At 34.7% G+C, this 17,806-nt stretch overlaps 1 protein-coding gene across 4 annotated transcripts in view; it reads left to right on the forward strand.

Annotated features, from left to right (window-relative positions):
* LOC108719962 (RNA-binding motif, single-stranded-interacting protein 3) overlaps positions 1–17,806 on the forward strand; it is a 366,958-nt gene that overhangs the window by 54,188 nt on the left and 294,964 nt on the right. The window lies entirely within an intron of this gene.

The following is a 17,806-nucleotide window of genomic DNA, read 5'->3' on the forward strand; positions in this document are numbered from 1 at the left end:
TAAGAAGAATATTAACAATGTGGAAAGACTGTAACTAGACTGGTAAAAGAAATGGATGAATTGAAATATGAATAAAGACTGTCAAGGTTGTGAAATGCGGTGCCGCCTGCCGGATGATGTTGTAATGGCAGATTCTATTAATGCCTTTAAGAGTGGCTTGAATGATTTCTTGAACAATCATCATATCCAAGTATATGCAGTAGTTATCTTAAGATCTACAGTTTATTCTAGGTATTGTATATAATTGGTATATAATTTATATACAGTATGTGAATGTTTAAATAGGGCTTTTTATGCACAGGGTTTGGAGGGATTGTCTTTTTTTAACCCACATGTCACTATGTAACTATGTAAGATGAGAGCTAGCAGTGTATGGTGCAAAAAGGCTATGGCTCCAAGAGGAATGGAGGAGATGACCTGAAACATATGGAGGCACAAGTCAAAATGTATAGTGAGGAACAAAAGAGTTAAGGGCTTTAAAGGTTATAAGAAGGATTTTGTACTGTATATTGTCCCTGTTAACAGGGTGCCATAAAAAATGTAACAGTGGATGTACAGGTTCTTTCTTGTTATTTTTCTGATGTTGGCAATGAGACAGCCAAGAGTATCTCTTTAGGTCTAAACATAGAAGACTATAAAGTAGAATAATAATAATACATTTTATTAGCACCAATGGTAGTTTAACACAGAAGAGAGCTTACAACCAATTTACATTTTTCTTCCTTAAAATACAAGCTGCTTAGGTATAAATGTGTAAATTAGGCATATATTAAAGATATATACAGGAACTGTACATATGCCACAAAGGAGGCTTATAGCATAGCAGGGGAAGACTAGAATATGAAGTGTAGACTGTGTTTTGAAGAGGCTTTTCTGTTCTGGATTCTCCGCCAATGTTTTATAAAAGTGATTTAAAATAGTTGACTTTTAGCCAAGGGTTGATTACCATATGCTAATTGAACTCAACTCAGAGTCTGCAGTATTTTAGAAATTATTTAAATATTTTCCAGCTTTTTTTGTGAAAAACTTAGTGTCTTCTTGCCTTTTCCCAATATATCATTTTTTATCAAACCAAACAGGGATACAGGTTGTCTTTAAAACTAATGTCATGTCTTTATTATTGATCTTCAGGGATTAAATTCTACATACTTAAAATTAATTTCACACACCTAATTCATATGCTAAGGTCTGTAAGTTTTAGCATAAAAAATGCTGATATTTTTTCCTATACTGAATAGAATATGATAGGTGAATTGTAAAGGTTAGACATTATGGTGGCAAAATATATGGAGCCAATGGCTATGTAGTGATATATAAACATATCAAATTGGGGAGATAAAACAGACAGATTACGGAAAATAACCTATTTGGAAAGATAGAGAGTTCAGAATTAAAAATACAAAGATGCTCGAGGGAAAGTGCAGGACAGGGCAAAAACAACAAAGAAGGCATGGAATATAAACTAGATATGAGTGTACACCTCCCATATATAGGACAACAATGTGCAATTTGCCCTTGCTTCATTGCATCCTTACATGACAAAAGAAAAAAAATGTACTGTTCTACCATATTACCTTTTTTTTCACTGAATTCAGTAAGCATCCATTTGTATGAAGCATGATAGTTTTAAGTAACTGCTATCAGGATTGCAAATACAGCTAAAAAATCACATGTAGGCTGATTTAGAACAATCCATTTGGCATATGTTTAAATGTAGGACAAGGTGTTGAGTGTTATAAACTGACCTGTACTGTTATGTGATGCCTCAGAGGTTAAACAAAGTTAAACATCATACTAAAAGTTAAGTTTAATGGCGAACAACCCCTTGAAGAGATCCTGACAGGTGTGAGTTGTTTAAAAAAAATCTTCAATGATAAACTGACCAACCAATAACACTAGGGCTGAAAATTTCAGCTTTATGGTGCCATTGATAATGCCACATTAGTGGGAGACATAGTCATCTCTGCAGCTCACCTGCATGCCTATCATCTTCTCAAAACACAACTGGGTAAGACTAAGCCTTGTAACCTCAACCATGTGACTCCTCTTGAATTCTGGGAGCACTTACAATAATGGCCAAGAGCTAGGTTTCATTCTAACTCAGAATTGCTTTAACCAATATAAAAAGTAGAAAACACAGTTGCTTTGGTATAGTATTTCAACTGTATTTGAGACTTAAGCTGGTTTTCTGTAACGCTAAACTGTGGTCTTGCATCCATTACATTCTGCCTTCACAACTTATTTCAAGTCATAGTTTTAAATCATTATACTAAGATTTGGACTTAATAAATCCATCTTAATGCAATGTGCAAGTCTAGAAAAAAAAAGATGAAAAGGAATTTAATTGCACCTCTCCTCAATCTCATTAGCACTACATGCCTTTAAATGAATTCTGTGTATGGACTCGATTAGCTCTTTTCAGAGTCAGCTAAAAGAAAACTTTAGCTTTGCTGGTTAATTAGCTAACCTCATTTCCTGTCAGGGATTTATTGTTGGTTGGTTCTGCCATAATTAACTTTGTGAACCTAAAGACTACTCCCTAGCAAAAAATCAACAATAAGTATATAATCAGACTCCATGGGGGAATAAAACAGACAGGTGTTTGAGTTGCATTTGCATTTCATCTGTAATTTACAGAAATTGATTGTATGCTGTGTCATTGCCTTGGAAGCAAATGCAATACAGAAAATGAGCATCTGGGGATTTTAAGTACAGGAAGGGGTGAGTGGCTGTCACAGAGTTTACATACCTATCTTGGAATGTAAACAAACTAGAAGAAAATGAAATAATCACACCCGGATTTGTGGAAAGGCCATAAAGGCCCGGGCCTAGGGTGGCAGGAATTTAGGAGGCAGCATGCTGCCAAACCATACCCACATTAATTCAGAAGCAGTGGGGATAGTTTTTTTAAATTTCCCTTGCGGCAATCCCCATTGCTCCTGTCCCATGATGAAAATTTGCATGAATAAAGGGGAGGGGATGGGGTGACGAAGAGCAGTAGGCCTAGGGGCACCCGCTATGTAAACCCTGGAAATAATATCGATCCGGTTTCTGGTGGCAGAAACTTAGATTGTGACAATTACAGATACACTTTGATGGTATTTAATAACTCACATTTTAATGTAAGATTAAACTTTGGTTTTGGTTCTTTATTCTTATTATCTAGTTGTAAGGGTCCAAATTACCCTTTCAACCATGCCTTTGAAAAAGAGACTGGAATATGATTAGGAGAGGGCCTGGATAGAAAGAGGAGATATTTGTAGCCTTATGAAGCATTTGCTTTTTAGATGGGGTCAGTGACCTCTCATTTGAAAGCTGGAAAGAGTCAGAAGAAGGCAAATCATTTAAAAATGATAAAAAAAGAAAAAATGAAGACAAATTGAAAAGTTGCTTAGAATGAGCAATTCAATAACATACTTAAAGTTAACATAAAGGTGAACTACCCCTTTAAAGAACATGTTGTTTAAAACATCAATTTTTTTTCTGTACATTACCCTAATAGAAAATAGCAGAAGTGATCACAGGAGCTGTAGTGATGACCTGCAAATTGTCGTTTCAGCACCGAGAGACTGTTGTTCACTTATATAACACTAAGGGAGTCTCAGGTTTATGCTAAGGCAGCCATTTTGATCCAATAATGGAGATTTACTCGCAAATATATATATTTGGTTCAGATTTGTAGATGAGACCCAGAGGTGTCAGTGCCTGTTAATTTATGAAAAGCGTTACAAATCTCCTTAGAGCACTTCATGGCCCCCAGCAATAGAAAAAAATGTGTACTATTTAAGAGCTGCAGAATATTTAATGTGCTTAGAGACCACATAGCATTATCATTTTCTACTGCGGGAAAACATTGATTTCATTATAGAGGTTTGTCTGCTTATGTAGAGGATTTTCTCTTATAGAAAACTGCAGGACATTTCATACCAAAATATTTCAGAGATTTTTGCACAATTCAGTTTGTCAACAAAGAATAATATTTATAGAAAAGAAAAAAAAAAGAATTGACCTTCCCATCCCATAATTTAATTATTTGACCTTGCACACCATTGGTTGTTTTCTATTTGATGGGAGGTGCTCCCCAATACTCCTTACTTATTAGAATAATATTTATAACATAAGAATTTAGAGCATTCTGTTTGCGATTATGATGATTTAGCCACATATGAATGTAGCATGAAAATGTCATGATCTGCTATTATACTTTATGAGAATTGTTTCACCAACAATGTAAGGACTAGACAAATATGACCAATAAATAATGTGGAGATAGCAAACTACTTTACTACTCAATATACATAAATCATTTTTTATGATTAGAAGAAAAATGTTAAGTTATTCTATCAGGGTTAAAAAACTTTAGTCCGAGATAATACTATTCAGGGATACTATTTTAACATTAGTGAAAAAATGACTTTGCATATTTCTGCTTTTGCCGCAAAAATATTGAGCATATGTTAAGGCAGATTATATATATATATATATATACACATACAAAGTAAGAACCTTTTTTAAATGCTCTAATAGGAGAATATCTGATCTGCAAGATTGGACATAATGAGATGTTGTTTGGTTGTTTGTACTTTTAATTTTCTCTAATTAGAGTCAATATTGCTCTTAACAGGGCTAATATAGTCCATTGGATCGGGTCCATAAAATGTCTGCCAGCAGTAAAGAAATGCATATTTGGCACATAATCGTTTCCTGATAGTTGCCAATGAGGAAGATAGATCATGTATCAAACTCCAAAGAGAAGCCAATTGTACTATTCAGGAAGCAAATATTTACTACAAACTAGAATAAACATACAACCCTCTATCCATATCTATCTATCTATCTATCTATCTATCTATCTATCTATCTATCTATCTATCTATCTATCTATCTATCTATCTATCTATCTATCTACGTTAACCTATCCTTATTCTATTTACCTTCCATATACAAAGGTTCTTTAAAATGTTGGTAAAAAGTAACAAATACACATTACAGGGCAGATTTATTATGTGGTTTAAAAATAATAATTCTCTACACATCACCAGGTATCACTGTGTAAAAATCGGCGTAAAATGGTGTCATTTTTTAACATGCTTTTTCTTTGAGGAACTTCTGCGCATGTACACAGAACTATGTACATTTGTATAGTAAAGTGAAGTACATTTTTATTATACGACTGAAACCTGTGTTAGTAATGAGGAGGAATATAACTGTAAACTGTAAGTGAGATAAATGTTGCTAGGATATATGCAAATGTATGATGTATGTATGTAATGTAATGTATGTTGAAAATGTAAATATTGGTAGAAATGTCTTCTTGTTTGTTTTCAAGGGATGTGGGTGGTTGCAAATTGATTCACAGGTTTGAAGTGAAAACATAAAATCATTGTTACTGTAGAAATATTTGATAATAGTCAAACATAATATCAAAAAATACCTGCAGTATATATGTACTATAATGGAAAACTTCTACTACTACTACAAAGTTCAACAGGAAAGACTGAAAAGCAAAATAGAATATAGATTTATTTAAGTATTATAACCTCTTTTCTAGTGTACAAAAGCAAAAATATATGTCAAGACAGACAACTTTTGCTGGTGTGGGAATTTTGGGGTGGGAACAAAAAAAAAAAAACAAACTGACATGCCTCTGTTGTAATCATTCATTTTTGTCTTTTCCTGATCCTCATTTTAAAAAATGTACTGAATTTTTTTGTAAAACCATAAATGCTAGATAGGCATCAGGTGGCAACCTTTTTAATTTTTTTAAAAATCAGTTTGTAGAAAATAAATACACTCAGCGGCACATTTACTATAGGTCGAAGTAAAATCCTTCGACTTCGAATATCGAAGTCGAAGGATTTACCGCATTTCTATCGATCGAAGGAAAAATAGTTCGAACGATTCGAAGGATTTTAATCCATCGATCGAACGATTTTCCTTCGATCAGAAATTGCCTAGAAAGCTTATGGGGCTAATAGGCTAACATTGGTGCTCGGTAGGTTTTAGGTGGCGAAGTAGGTGATCGAAGTTTTTTTTGAAGAGACAGTACTTCGACTATTGAATGGTCGAATAGTCGAACCATTTTTAGTTTGAATCGCTCGATTCGAAGTCGTAGTTGAAGGTCGAAGTAGCCAATTCAATGGACCAGGATTGGCACAAAACAATCAACTGAATGCCGAAAATGCGAATGAGCACAGGAACTTACTTGCCTTTTCTGCCTTTGTTTAGACTGACTATGCTGAAACTGTCCTGCTTCACTGAAACATTTGTGGAACTGTAGCAAAATTCACATAATCGTGAAATTTTGTTGAAATTTCAGCAAACACATTGGAGTCAATGGCTGTTTATCAAAATGTTTTTCTTGCACTAAATGCATTTAAATCAATGGCCATTGTTCTTGATTTTTTCTGTGTGATAAAAACAATTTTTTTTCTAGCAAAACAAAATGTTTGCTGAAATTTTATTGCCGATTTGCCACATATTGTTGAGTGAAATGGCATTTTTCTTCAATAACTATATTAGGCAAACCTATTTAATTGACTGATAACCAGGGCTAGAACTAATAGTAGTTGATGGCCTAGGGTCCATTGCTCGGGTGGAGGCACATCTACAAAGTGAGAATCTAGCATGTCAGTTTGTGGGAGCGTGATCAACTGGTTTTATGTACAGCCAATTAGCAGCTATCTTGGGCTCCATTAATATTTTGTCTGGCTCTGATCATAACTGATTATATAAAATAGTTTTTAATTTCCAATTTTAATTATTTAACTTATAATATCTGTTGACCTGGTATCCCTTTCATTATTTGTAGCATTCTTTATGTTCAGTCTCCACAGAAATACATTTTTAAGAAAGGTTTTTGCAAGATATTGCTAACTCATACCTGGGAATAGTTGTATTCAGCTAACCCTCATTATAATGTGAAGGCTAAAGTATATTGTAACTGCAACAGCATCAGCAGGTGCTCTAGGGGGGGGCCAGGATTGAGAACAACGGAAGGCTGGAAATAAACACAATAGAAATTACACTAATATTTTATATAAATGTTCAACTTTACCTTCTTTAAACATAACTTACATCAATGTAATGTTCAACCACTCTGATATTGTAAGAGTATCTTTTCTAAGAAGTAGTTACATTTATATTTGATTTTATCTTTATAGGATCAGATAATCGCAATGTAAATTTTAACAATGAAGAACCAGAAAAGATCCAAGAGGGAGATTAACTGATTTAGATTTTTACATCTTTCCCAGCTGAGAAAACACAATTGGATTTATTGTAGTTAAATCTATAATGATGGAGTGATACTCAGTGGACATTATTAATAGACCTTAAGTTCAATGCCATAAAATATGTATAAGAAGAGTGTAATGCTTAATTGCTTTGGTAATTTAGGAAATCACTAGACTAAGGGGCTGTAACGCAAAGAATAGTGATTCTAGTAAGCATAAAACAGGCCCAGATGGTAGCGATTAAACTGCAGTTTTCTCTTCTATTACACCAAAGCATCACTGAGGTGCCAATACCTGATAGGATTTCCTAGCTACCAGAAAATATCCATCCTGTAATCATTTCTGTATTGCAAGTACTTAAAGGGACAGTATACACCTAAAAACATCTTTGCTAATAATGTACACAGTAAATTGGACTGTAGCTGAAATTACAGTCTGCCTATTGTAGTTATACAGCAATTTGAAAGTTGGGCTACTTTCACTGAATTTACCCACCTCCTTTATAAACAGGGCAATTTGTTCAGATCTCCCTATCCAAACCATAGATATTTCTCATTTAAAACAAAAGGCATAATGTATGTTTACCAAGGCATATTTATTAAACTCATGTTGAAATGGGTGTATACTGTACACCCCATGGGGATGGGGGGATTTTATCATTTTCATTCTAAAAAAAAGTAAAAGGGTAAAAAAAAGGGTTAAAACATATAGGGGCATATTTATCAACATTCAAGTTAAAGGGGGAAAAAAAAACACAATCACGGAAAAAAACTCAAACCTTTCCCCCCCGCAACTGTTTCTTTATTCTCAAGCTCTAGCATATTTAAAAAGAACTTGGGCAGAAAAGTTTAGGGCATGGAAAAAAAGTCACACAAATTGTTCCGTTCATTTTCAATGAGGCTGAAAATGTTGACTGTTTTAATAAAAAGAGAATAAAGTTGCTTGAAATCTTCAGAGACAATTCCCTTTGATGTCTGTAAAAAATTGGCAGCTCTAACTAGGCAAGGTTTTCGTTGCAAATGTGTTGCGTTAAGTTCTGTTTTATATTCTGGCCAATCAATTTTTCAAACGTTTTCTCAAATCTACAGTATTTTTGTTTACATTTTCCTCAAATCATGAGAATAATACTGAATTTTAATAACTCTGTCTCTAAATAATTACTTTTTTATGCAGTAATACAGTATAATCCAGCCTTGATAACATTCTGAAACAAAACATAGTATTTGAAACTAAGTGCAGTATTTTTCATATTAAGATGATACAGGATTATGTCTCCAGAAAGTCTAACAATATTAAAGCTCTAGGATTGTATTGTATCGTATTTTATTGTTTTCACATGTTCTTTATGTTGTAGAGCTCAACTAAATTATTGTGCCAAATGACACTATCTTGTTTTGCTATGCTTAAAATTTGCTTAAAAAAATTGCCCAAAGATTTGTGAAATGGAAAAATTGGCAAGTACATTGGAGTCAACGGGTGTTTTATTTTGCCACTTTTTTCATGCACCAAACGCATTAAAGCCAATATCTACAGTATTATTTCTTGCATCAAATGCATTGGAGTCAATGGGCTTTTGCAACATAGCCAGGGTTGCATGTGACCGCATTCCCAACTGCAGACTTGCTTTGCCTTTATTGGGACTCATCATTGCAATGCATGGTTTTCCAATAAGCATATGTAGAACCAGGGATGTGGACTCACTAGAAAAGGATTTTAGTTCATTCATAGGCAAAGCATAAGGAATTTTGGAAGGGAAGCCTAGTGTAAATCCTAATAATTGTGCAAAATATTCGTTTTAAATTTTCGTTTCGTTTAACTGTAGTGTTATTTATCTGAGGCTCTGATAGCTTAAAATAATTCATTAGATATAGTAAAATAACATTGAAAATAGCATATATAGTATCCAGAGACAATGGAAGTTCATGTTTGCCCCAGGAAGTTTAGGTCCCTATTTCCATGCTACTGTGCTGCAATAAAACACTCTAACTCAATTACACATCAAAAATGTGTAAATTCAGTTGAATGTTGATTTCCAGTCAACATTATTCACCATTGAATGAAGAGTGTTTTTTTAAGTATAATTCATGTTATTTTTAAAATCATTTACACTTATATGGACCCACTACACAAGTAGTAGCTCTGTGTCTAGTCTTCCATGTACCAACTATGATTCAGAAGATGAGGATATTTTGTTCAGGTTCAGGGGGGGGGGGCTAGGATACTTGTTATTGTTTTAACAGTGCTGTGGCAAATGATCCTTTACAAATATAAGCATACCAAATAAAAATATGTATGGACCCCTTTATCCAGAATGCTCAGGACCTGGGGTTTTCCGGATAACGAATCTTTCTGTAATTTGGATCTTTATACCTTATGTCTATTAGAAAATCATTTAAACATTAAATAAACCCAATAGACTGGTTTTGCTTCCAATATGGATTTATTACATCTTAGTTTGAAGTACAAGGTACTGTTTTATTATTACAGAGAAAAAAATTTGCATTATTTGTTTATAATGGAGTCTATGGGAGATGGCTTCTCAGTAATTCGGAACTTTCTGGATAACGGATTTCCGCATAACGGATCCCATACCTGTATAAGTATAAGTTGTGTATTGGTCTTAACATTTCAAAAAATTGTTGCTGGGGGTAGAGTGTGTCATTTTCTCAATGGTGTCCAGACTATGTGGGCTGCAGATCATCCATTATCACATTTTGTTGATGATTATGTGAAATAATGGCATGTAGTAACAGAATGAATTATACAATGTCAATCTTATATTTAAAATGCTACTTCCCCTGTGACATGCTATCCATATATGGTAGTACTGACACTTCTTTGTTTCGTTCCTAATTGGAAAGAGTCTTATCCCTATTAGTGCTACATCATACAGTTATGCTTCACTTGTCACAGCCTATGACAGGTTGAAGCATAACTGTATGATGGCTGTGACAGGTGAAGCATAACTGCATGCTGTAGCACTAATAGGGATAAGACCCTTTCCAATTAGGAAAGAAACAAAGAAGTGTCACTACTACACATATAGATAGCATGTCACAAGGGAATGCCATGCCAGACATAAATCTGTTCTCTTGCATGTTCTAATCTTGCAGTCCTGCAGGTTACAGCCCTACACAAGCTTTTCCCAGTGTGTAACCCTTGTTCACACTGCAAGTACCTTGTTAATTTCAGTTTTGAAGTGCCATGATCCAGTCTGACTAGCTACTAGTAGTCTGTGAGGTCCTTGTATGGGTATGCACCTATTCCCCTATCCTTACATAGTCATGTGCTCAACATAAAGAAATATTGCAGTTTGAGCGGTAAATACATTAACTAAGATATTAGTGCAAGAAAATAATTATGAAATATTACCAATGTGATCTAAGTGTCATTTCTAATTTTAAAGGAGAAACAAACCCCTTATTAAAAAAACCCTACCCCCCTACCCCACATAGACCCCCCTCCCTCCTCCCCACCAGCCTAGCTGCTACCCCGGCAAATGCCCCTAACTTTTTACTAACCCCTTGGTGCAGATTCAGAGATTGGAGTTCACGGCAGTGTCTTCTTCCGGCGATTCAGCAATTTCTGTCAATGTCGGTGCATGAGCAGTTGTCGCGAACCGGGAAATTGCTTCAACTGCTTCGTCTGTCTCATTCTCAGATTACCAAAGACCCAGAAGATGGCTGACGTGAACTCCGATCCCTGAATCTGTACCGAGGAGTAAGTCAAAAGTTAGGGGCATTTGCCCGGGGTAGCAGCTAGGCTGGGGGGGGGGAGGGGGTCTATGTGGGGTAGAGGGGTGGGGGCTTTTTTAATAAGGGGTTTGTTTCTCCTTTAAGGTCTGTATAGTTTTTTGCAAGCATGTGGCAAAAAGGAGTAATGCAAAAAGAGTAACTGACTGTGTTTCTTGTTGTTAGTGATACTATTTCTATTTTAATTGTTATTAAAATAGATTAATATAATCACAAGTCAGTTTTTGGATTCCTGGTAATCACATGGATATTGTTTCATGTCTTCTCTTTGACTATCTGGGCTCCATAATAATGCTTTGGCATGAATGTACTTCCACCCTGATTGTGTTATAATTTCAAGCACACATTCTAATTCAAAAATATCTTCCAATGCAATGCTATGTCACTTGATGCCTACGTGGTTATTTATAACAAAAGAGGCCCACTTAGTGATTTTTACCTAGAACTGATTTATTATTTTAAGTGTTCAACAAAGATAAAGGGCTGCAATTTCCATTCTTTTGTTTAATGGATTTTACCTCTCTGCTTTTGTCTCTAAGCTTCTTTGTGAGAGAACAGAAACATCAAGGATGAAAGCAAAGTAGAGAATACACATGTCCTTATTATCTGTCTTTGTCACATGAATGTTGTCAGTTTGAAGATGTTGTGTGGAGGCTTTGAAATTGTCTATAAATATGCCGTGAGACTGATCAAAATAGTCAGTCAGCATGTGTCATTTTTTGAATAGTTTATTTTACTCAGCATTTATATATCAGATGTATTAGATTTGGAAAAATGTCTAGATGAAGCTTTATATTACCCATTAAATAGATGGAGAAATGATTTTGAAAAATAGGGGCAGATTTACATAGGGTCGAATGTAAATCCTTCGACTTCGAATATCGAAGTCGAAGGATTTACCGCAAATAGTTTGATCGAACGAAAAATCAAATTAAATACTTTGAATCATTAGATTTAAAGGATTTTAATCCATCGATCGAACGATTTTTCTTTGACCTAAAAATTGTTAGAAAGCCTATGGGGATCTTCCCCATAGGCTAACAAGGCACCTCGGTAGGTTTTAGGTGGCGAAGTAGGGGGTTGACAGTACTTCGACTATCGAATGGTCGAATAGTCGAATGATTTTTAGTTTGAAGTCGAAGTCGTAGTCGTATGTCGAAGTAGCCAATTCGATGGTCGAAGTAGCCAAAAAAATAATTTGAAATTCGAAGTTTTTTTTCTTCTATTCCTTCACTCGAACTAAGTAAATGGGCCCCATAATGTTTGGTACAAAAAATCTTTTAACAGCTAACTGTAAAATAATACATGGAAATAGAGCATTTTGCACTTTCTTTGTATCACCATGTTTAAGTTGGGCAACATTCAAGGTACTCAAGCAAAAACTGAAAACAATCAACAAAGAAGTAGGGAATTCTAGAAGAAAGGGTGGGTTCAAATGAGTATAGTAAGTAACAATACACACTTGTTGTGTAATACAATTTTACTTCAGAGAAGACAAACATAACTAAAAAAAAATCCTGCTTGAATTATGTCTTAATACAAAAATATACTGTAGGGTTGCCACCTGTCTGGTTTTACCTGGATAGCCTGGCATTTTGAAGGGCTGTCCAGGCCAAAACTGCCTGACCAGTTTTCCAAATTAGGATAACCAGGAAGGATTCCCTTAGATTGATGAGGCTAATGGCCAATCACCACCTCATAGCCCCGCCCCTGACATCACCTGCCTGCCCCAGTATATCATTGACCTGCCCTGTCATCAGCCTGCCCCCATTATATCACAACCCCTTCCAGAGTTACCTGTGGGGAAAGGTGGCTATTCTAATATATTAACTGGTGGGGTTGCCCTGTGTCATTCAATTGTCCTGCATTTTTTTCTTTCTACTTCTACTGGCTAGCAAAAGTGTTTGCCCTCCTACATTGATTTTTCAATGTCTGCATTTTTACAGCAATTCTAATTTTTTTTTGCCAAAACTCATGATTTTTGAATTAGCATTTTCAAACCTTGAATGTTTAATATTTATTATGCATAAAAAAGTAAAACTTCAGCATTTGAAACCTTGCAAGTTCATAGAAGTCAATGGGAGCTGTCCTAGTCAAAATGTAAGCTAATTTTTAATTTGAGTTTTTTGAATTTTTAAAAAAAAATTTTTGAGAGGTTTATTGAACCATTAAAAACAAGAAGCAGAATTCAAATGAAATCATTTTTAAGTTTTTTTTTCAATCATGTATTTTAGATTCACATTTTTTAAGAAATAAGCAGACATTCGAGTTTGGTAAAATTATTCACATTAAAGAAAAATCGAAAATTTTGAAAATATATAGTTATCCTACAGTTAATAATGCCTATTTCAAAATTGTGTATGATGGTAATTCTTTACATGCATACTGTTAGTAAAGGGAGTATCTGCCAAAGAGTATTTCATATACAAGATAACCAGGCTCTCAGCTATTACTTAAATAAATCAGTTTCCATTTAAATGTAAAGACATCATAGAAGAATTTACAAATATAGCTGTCATGATTTGTTACATGGGGAGGCCTGTTTGCATTCTGCTCACCATTTTAAATGAGTCTACCAACTTTCAAGAAAACTACAGATTAATTAAAATGATTTGTTGGGCCTGAGCATTATTGGTTGTTTACACAAATCATCTACTTCTGTATATTTATGATACGGTATACAGTATTTTGTGGGATACTGTAATAATCTAAAGTGATTTTCTAAACTTGGAAATAAATTATAAATAATCATGTAAAATGTTTCACTAATAACTAATATATCTATATATAGGGGCCCATTCACTAAGCTTGAGTGAAGAAATAGAGGAAAATTCGAATTTTGAATGTTTTTTTTGGCTACTTCGACCTTCGACTACGACCTTCGACTTCGAATCGAACGATTCGAACTAAAAATTGTTCGACTATTCGATAGTCGAAGTACTGTCTCTTTAAAAAAAACTTCGAACCCCTAGTTCGCCACCTAAAACCTACAGAGGCCAATGTTAGCCTATGGGGAAGGTCCCCATAGGCTTTACAAGGTTTTTTTGATCGAAGGAATTTCGTTCGATCGATTAAAATCCTTCGAATCGTTCGATCGTTCGATTATTCCTTCGATCGTTCGATCGAACAAATTGCCCTAAATCCTTCGACTTCGATATTCGAAGTCGAAGGATTTCAATTTGGCAGTCGAATATCGAGGGTTAATTAACCTTTAATATTCGACCCTAGGTAAATGTGCCCCCTAGTGTCATATGCAAAAGATAATCAATGCTAATTCAGTGCAGACATTTTTATTTATTAAAAGTTTAAATGCCTTCCTTATTATTGATTGTTGTTCTGCCATGCTACTTTATGGGCTCTACGCACTTTCAATAACACTTCTCTTTTTTTATTAGTTTCCAACAATACAATCATTATATCAGTATATAATGGTCTACTCTAGATCATTATAGGTATATTGATAAAATTTTCTGATAATGCTACACTATACATATACTACTAAACTATACTACACTTACCGGAGCTGTGTTCTTTTAGTTCTTTTCCACTGCCTTGCAAAAGTATTCACCCCCTTGGCTTTTTACCTATTTTCTAACATTCCAACCTGTAATTTAAATGTTCTTTAATCTTATTTTATGTGATGGATCTGGACAGAATAGTCCTAAGTTGGTGAAGTGAAATGAGAAAAATATATACATGTATATAAAAAAACCTAAAAAAAACCCAAAAAACTGAAAATTGGCATGTGCATATGTATTCACCCCCTTTGCCACGAAGCCCCTAAAAATCCTGGTGCAACCAATTACCTTCAAAAGTCATATATTTAGTGAAAAGAAGTCCACCTGTGTGCAATCTAAATGTCACATGATCTGTCAGTATAAACACATCTTTTCTAGCACAACAAACCTGCCAAGAGAGGGCAGCCCACCAAAACTCACAGACTGGGCAAGGAGGGCATTAATCAGAGAGGCAGCACAGACACCAAAGGTAACCCTGAAGGAGTTGCAGAGTTCGACAACGGAGACTGGAGTATCTGTCCATTGGACCACAATAAGCCGTACACTCCATAGAGCTGGGTTTTGTGGAAGAGTGGCCAGAAAAAAAGCCATTACTTAGGGGAAGATTTATTAAGCTCGAGTGAATTTTCGAAGTTAAAAAAAGTTGAAAATTCTAAGTAATTTTTTGAATACTTCGACCATCTAATAGGATACTACGACTTTGAATTTACTTCGACTTCGATTCAAAGTAGAAAGTGTTTGAATATTCGACCATTTGATAATCGAAGTACTGTCTCTTTAAAAAAAACTTCATACTTCGCCAAATTAAAGCTACCGAAGTGCAATGTTAGCCTATGGGGACCTTCCACAGCACTTTTCTAAGTTTTTTTTTGATCGAATAGAAATCCATCGATCGATCGCTAACAATCGTTCGAATCCTTCAATTTGCACTATTTAATCGTTCGATCGTTCAAATATGCTAAAAATCCTTCGACTTCGATATTCGAAGTTGAAGGATTTCAATTTGAGGGTCGAATTTAGAAGTTTTTTTAACTTTCGAAGTTCGACCCTTAGTAAATCTGCCCCTAAAAGTTAAAAATAAGAAGGCATGTTTTGAGTTTGCCAAAGGAATGTGGACAACTCTCCAAATGTATGGAGGAAGGTGCTCTGGTCAGATGAGACTAAAATTGAACTTTTTGGTCACCAAGGAAAATGCTATGTCTGGCGCAAACCCAAAACATCCCATCACCCCAAGAACACCATTGTCACAGTGAAACATGGTGGTGGCAGTATCATGCTGTGGGGATGTGTTATAGCAGCAGGGACTGGGAAACTGGTCTGAGTCGAGGAAAAGATGGATGGATTATGCACAATGAAGGTTTCTGTTATTTTGTCCTATTTGTTGCTTGCTTCACAAAAAAAAAGCATCTTCGAAGTTGTATGTTCTGTAAATGAAATGGTGCAAACTCTCAAACAATCCATTTGAACTCCAGGTTGGGAGGCAACAAAACATGAAAAATGCCAAGGGGGTGAAGACTTTTGCAAGGCACTGTATCTGTCTCATAATATAGCCATAAAGCCATGTGAGTCTGATGTCAAAATTTGTAATGGGTTCAGTTCCGTTTGAAGTGTAATCTTTTCTGGTACATATCTCTGAACTGAAAAAGTTTTTTTTTCATAATCGATGGGAAGTTTTGTAACTTTGACCTCTTTTTATGTATTGTGTTCCACTGTACCACTGAAAGGTTTATATTCCAACATAACAGAGATCTAATTCTCAAATCCAAAGCTTCAGGTCAGCGTCTGTATTTACCTTCATGAGATTGCTGTTTCTAACAGTGCTGGTTGTAAAGCTTCTACCACTAGTTCTCTGTCATCAAGTAGTTAAAATGCTTTTCTTTCCCTATTTTTTCTTTTTGCACAATTATATCCAGAAGCGCACAGCAAGTCAGAGAATAATATAATATGCAGTGGTATGTTTGGGGAATTATACTCATACATAAAGACCTTTTAATCATTTGTCCTCTTGGTTAATCTCATTTAAAGTTTGAAAACATGACCTTCCTTTGCTTTATCTTTCCTGGTCTGTTTCTGAAGTCTGGCTTGACAATTACACTAATTGCAGTTTGTTATTTCCCAGAAGAGAAAAGAGAATAAAATTGTTCCTGGTTACCTTCGAAGTAATTAAGAAATACTAACTGAATTTACCCCAGGTATTACAAGAAATTATTGATGTGGGGTTACCTCTCCATTAAAATGTAGTCCTGAAAATACATATCTTATTGGAATTCAGGTGCTGTAGCCTTTGTTTTTTCCTGCAGAGGCACATCTGGTATTTTAAAAGTGTGCAAAAGAACAAAGTATCTAAATCCTACTGTGCACTTGAAACAAAAGACATTTGTTTCTTTAAACAGTGAATGTGGTATAAATATATAACTATATTAATTAATGAAAATAATTGCTGCATTATAGGTCACTATAAGCCAGAACTGATAACCTTCTTAACATTCTTGACATACAATAGAGGACATGTTTTTGTCAGCTGTGGTGGTCCTATCATTTCAAATAATATTGCATTTTTTGCCTTATTTAAATGTTCTGATATCTATCAATTGACGAGTGCTTGGAATTCTTTAGAAGTACTGACCATAGTCAGTAGTTTATTAAAATGTCAATTATAAATTAAATGGGTATTAGCTTAACTGGATACATTACATCAGAATGAAAAGAGAACAACAAAATAAGACAAAATTTGCCAAATTATTTGAGTCGCGTTTCAACCTGTTCAGTTGATTTATATCTGCTAAAGGCTCTTGAAAGAAATCATAAATGAGTCAAAATGTTTTAATCCAGAGAATACATAAATATACAGTACCACTTGGCTTTGCTAAAGAGGGCTCAGATATATTTTAGTGCATCCAGCATAGAAACCAGCAATAATGTCCCCACTATAACACATTTTGTAAATATGTTTTAATGAAAATAGAATTGTCGTAATACCGTATTTTATGATGTCAGCTTTTCTCTGTCCTCGCATTTGGAGTTTTAATGCTGAACACAAAATTGCAATAATTGTAGACTAGGAAATATATACTAATTAGCAGTTTTCTTTTGAGAATTCAGATCTCTCATCCCCCAGTGGAATTCATTAAACCACATTATCATGAAATGTTCTGTTCATACATGTTGTATACTAACATAAAGTCCAGGGAAAGCCAATACCACTAGCTAGTTATATTATACAAAACATATGAGTAAATGCTTTAATAATTTATCTGCAGAAAACGGTCAGGACACTTTCAACTCAGTTTGGTAAATCCAA

This window comes from Xenopus laevis, chromosome 6S (assembly GCF_017654675.1).
Source record: "Xenopus laevis strain J_2021 chromosome 6S, Xenopus_laevis_v10.1, whole genome shotgun sequence".
Classification (NCBI taxonomy): domain Eukaryota; kingdom Metazoa; phylum Chordata; class Amphibia; order Anura; family Pipidae; genus Xenopus; species Xenopus laevis.